General features: G+C 38.0%; 1 long non-coding RNA gene across 1 annotated transcript; it reads right to left on the bottom strand.

The window, feature by feature from the left end:
* Positions 1–1,382: 1,382 nt before the first annotated feature.
* On the bottom strand, positions 1,383–3,889 carry LOC149919631 (uncharacterized). The gene is made up of 3 exons (XR_016463659.1): positions 3,788–3,889; positions 2,969–3,092; positions 1,383–1,587 (listed from the first exon to the last, which is right to left on the bottom strand). It is a non-coding gene; the product is annotated as an uncharacterized LOC149919631 (long non-coding RNA).
* Between the last annotated feature and the right edge of the window lie 964 nt (positions 3,890–4,853).

Raw genomic sequence — 4,853 nt, 5'->3', positions numbered from 1 at the left:
GAAATATTTTCAGTGTAATGATTACATTAAAAGTTGCTTGACAATGACGTAAATATATGGATCAGAAATAAATAAGGAAGTTACTGGATACTTTGGACTAATTTCAAAAGTAAGGATCAGGTAGCTCTCTTTAAAGCATCTTAGATGTTTCTAGACTCAGGGAAGCTTTCATAGAAACACAGAATGGCTTGGACTGAAAGGGAACTCAAGAATCATCAAGTTCCAATCCCCTTGTCACATGCAGGGATGCCAGCTGCTACATCAGGTACTAGATCAGGCTGCCTAGGGCCCCATCCAGCCTGGCCTTAAACACCACCAGAGATGGTGCATCCACAACCTCTCTGGGCATTGTTGGTTTCTTAAATTAACACTGCATCTGCCCTGTCTTTGAAAGTATATTGGTGTGATTTATATGTATGGGGCTGCTGTCCCATCTTATCTTTTCGCATAAAGTTCAAAATTTGTGCCATCAATTTCAAAGCAACTTCACCACTCTTGACTATTTCTTCTTTCACCTACCATTACTTGATGTCTCCCAAGCATCACCATCACCTGGCCTCTATTCATCAACATCTCTGACAATGAGCACCATTGTTTTTCCAAATTTAGTCATGGTAGGAAGTGACATCCAAACCTGAACTATCAGATCACAACCCTTCCTTCATCAAAACACTTCTGTCCACTGTCACCTTGTAGAGCCGCTTCTCATTGCAAGTTCTACAGAGAAATTGCCGCCACAAAAACTGCTGGCACAGTAAGTTTTTGAAAGTAGTTGACACGCCTGACAAATGAGTAATATTTCCAGTCGCTATTTATACCAGATTTTTATTTTTTCAAAGTTGTCACCAATAGCAATCTCATGGTAACCTGAATGTTTGTGTCAGGAGGATCTTCATAGATTTTCCTTTCATTGACAGAAAAATAAAACTCCTACTCAGTGAAATTTTAGAAATTTTGGACTGATTTGGAAATTGTAAGAATATGCACACATATATTTTTATGCAATATTTCATAGGATTCACCCAAATTTCCCCAATGTAGTATGTCTATAAACATACTATATTATCTGTATAAATATATTGCCATAGTTAAATCCAGAGAAAGGGTGTACACAAAGTCATGTGATATTGGAGGAAAAAAACAGTAATTGCATTTCTAATTAGCCAAGAGCATATAGGTCCCAAATTCAAGCAATAAAACCTTCAAAAACAAGTGCAAAACAAGGGCAGTGTTCATTCAGCAAGCCAGGAGATGTGTAACTAAGACAAACTGAGAGATCAGAGGAAAAAAACATATGCATGAGCTGAGATCAGATAAAAAAAAAAAAAAAGAACTAGAAAATTGGGAGAAATCAGCAGTTTATCAAGGGAATTGGTAGCACTTACCATCCTATATACAAGTTGATGCATTTTAATGAGAATTTAAACACAGTATATAAAAGTTAAGAATGCTTTAAGGAAGCAATCCTCAGCTTACCTGTACCATCCCAAGTTTTACAGGCAATTACCCAATAAAACAAGGGTCTCAGCTCTCTGGATTGCATTCAGTTTCACTCAAACCTGTCAGAAGGCATTGCTATAAAGGAGTCTGAAGAAAGACAAAGAGATTTTTATCAGATTTCAATTATTAACAAGTTTATAAGTCATCAATCCCTTATTTTACCATAATTGTCTTGGTTTTCCGTGTTATTCTAAGAAAAGACATATGAAAAAATAATAATTAAAAGGTCCTTTAAGATATTAAAAAAAAAAAAAAAAAAAAAAAAAACTGGTAAGGAGAAAGAAAACTGTACCAAAATAATAATATTTAAAAAAAAAAAAAAAAAAATTAAAAAAAGAACTTTAACCTAGATATTTTCTCTGCCAATTTTTTGCAAGCTAGCAAGAATTACTCTAACAAAGGTGATGGCCACTGTGCACATTTAGCCTAGGCTGCCCCATGCCCCAGCAAATCTTCTGCCTTCCACCCAGTGCCTGCCCCAAAGGATGTCCAGCTGCACGTTGCCTCCATGGTTCCACAACCACTTATCTCCCCAGCCAGTGCAAAAGCAGGGCTGTGCAAGCCACTTCCAGACAATCTGCCTCAGTCTGCAGTGAGGGGGATTTCCTCAGCTCTTTGGAAAGCAGATTTCAGAAGGTATTCCTGCTGGTTTCCATCACTTGGCATGAATTTCTTGCCTCCTCCAAAGAGATGGATGCTGAGCTGCTTTGAAATATTGGCCTTGGCCTCTGTCTTGCAGAAGCCCAAGATCCAGTCTATGGGACACAATATCCTAATAACTTGGCTATGGGTAGATGCTGGATGGATAGACTCTATGCTATTCAGCCCAAATTCAGATTCAAATCTAAGCCAAACATGTGACGATGACATCCTCCAAACAAAAACGCAAGACCTGCAGGCAACATGACTATCGCCATCTCGTTTCCACTGGCTGTCTTTACTTTAGTTTCGTTTGTTTTCACTGTATGTTTTGTCCCACTGTTTCCAAAGGCAATGAAAATATTGCAGTTGAGGGCCTTGGCTCCTACACAGAATTCTTTTACCTTTAAATAAACTGTTAGTGACAAAAAGCATGTTTACCTATCCACAACACAATCCATTTAGAACAGATATCTAAATCCAATTGACAACTCTGAAAAAGTCTTTAAAAAAATAATAAATTATATGCTATATGCATAAACAGCAGCAAATGCCATCATCTGCAAAATAAACTGTACATTTCAGGGGAATAAAATGGTAATCTGCATTGTAGTCCTCTGCTGGGGCACCTTACAGATGCTGGTGTTCAGATAGTAGTTGACTGATTGGTCTTAATTCAAACAAAACTTCCCAAAGAATAAGGAAGGTGTAAAGACCATCTGTAAAGTTTGAGATAATATGAGCAGTGCATTTGCTGATCTTCAGCACTGTACATACACACCTCCTTGCTCCACAGCAAATCAAGGGAGAATAGGTTAATTTAAATCACCTTTAGCAAGGCTTTGAGCTTATTTATTCTGCTTCCCAGATTTTGATGGGCTAAGATCTTGCACCTGTTTGCCTTCTGCATCTACTCTGAGTGTCATCTGCTCTGCACGTGATCCTTCCACGTCCTATGGAAGAAGTAGGAAAAATAGAAAGAAATTCATAATGGAAGTACCTTTGAATGTTACACTGATGTAAGTTACACTGTTTTAGTTGTGAAACTTGTATGGTTTAGGATTTCCTTTGTTACTGCTTACTGTAATTAACTACTTGAGAACGTTATTTGTTAACTGCAGCTCATAAATAATTGTGGTTGGGTCGGCCCAATTACAGAACATGAGCAGACCTTTCATAAATAAAATACCCCTGATGTCTTCACACTAATTGTTTTGTAACTCTAGCCTCCCATGTCCAGGAGTTGCTGTGCTAAAACACTGTAAATCAGTTTAGCACTTCCATTCACACACTGACAGACTCTGTGACAAACAGGATCACATTTCTTATCCAGACAACCCTTGCTAAGCAGTCAGTTGGAATAGAGTAATTTGAACAGGTTCACATTAAAAAATATATGATATTACCCAGAGGAAGCACTCATGCTCCTACTTCTGTCCCCATTCCTACAACAGTGTCTTCTTCTATTAAACAGCCAAATGTTCCTTCTGCAGCCAAATTCATTACAAAACGTCAGCAAAGCAAAAGGAAAACTACATAGTTGACAAAAATAATGGCTTTTTCTATCCTTGAAGAGGACAGTGTAACAGCTAACAAGCCTTGATACAACCTCCAGGTCTTCAAAGACAAACCCCAACCAAAAACCCACCTGTGCTGTCATCAGATGTCTCTAGGTGCACATGTGGCATCCGAGTCCTTTATCCACAACTCTCTCTCCTGTTTTTGTCCAAGGGAAAAGCATGTGGTTGACACTTGGAGCAACAAAAGCAGAGACTGCACTCTGTTTTGGAAAAACAGATATGGGTGGGCAAAACTCATCTCAAACAAAAAGAGTTATTTGGCTTTTAATGCCAGAAAGCATAAGGCAAGGTGTACATATAGAAAAAATTATCAGTACTTTATTAGGATAAACCACACCCATCTGCTGCCTGCATTAGGAGAGAAAACTGTATTGCATGGACAATGATATTTCAAAGTGATGTAATAACTATAACACTAATTTCTCTTTGTTTAATAATCTTGTGGAGTTAACTTTTATTTACTATTATAGCATAAAGAACATCCCCCTGCTTAAAAGATGAGAAGTTGAAGTTCCCTAGCAAGGTGATCTTCTCAGTATGAAAATAAGATATAGGTTGAAAGAAAAATACATCTTTTCATGAGGGGCTTTAGGAGAGTCACCATATTACCTAGAGGAATTCTCTCTTCTCCAGGGGAAAGAAAAGTAGGCAGCAAGGCTAAACTTTACCTGTTTCTACTTCCTACTTATCTGATAACTAGTAGAGCAAACAGCAGTCATTAACCAAAGAAGATTCAGATAATTTTATTCCCAAATGCTTTTTGCAATATGTTTTAGGAGGAGATAAAACATTCCTGAGAGTACTAGGAAATTTTATTCCAGTAGGCTGCAAACAAAAGAACAACGAAAAGAAATTTACCTTCTGTAGCACACTGAATCTTGTAGTTATCTTCTGGTAAAGAAGAGATGCTCAAGGCTATGTTAGACCCAGTACCATCTTACTGTAAAGAACAAAATCTGAAATGCTGATATTAGTAAAGTGAGACACGTGCACACGAGTACTGCTTCCTTCCTAATGTTTGCTGATGTAGCAAGAGTGTGCTGTGCAGTTACACTGCACTGCATGTGAGGACACCCAGTCTGAAGATTCAGATACACAGGTTGCTCTGGTCAGCAACTGGTCTACAAACAGCTA

Source organism: Phasianus colchicus, chromosome 1, assembly GCF_987193195.1.
Source record: "Phasianus colchicus chromosome 1, bPhaCol1.hap1.1, whole genome shotgun sequence".
Taxonomy (NCBI): Eukaryota; Metazoa; Chordata; class Aves; order Galliformes; family Phasianidae; genus Phasianus; species Phasianus colchicus.
Note: the sequence above shows the minus strand (reverse complement) of the source record. Positions and strands in the feature narration are given on the sequence as shown.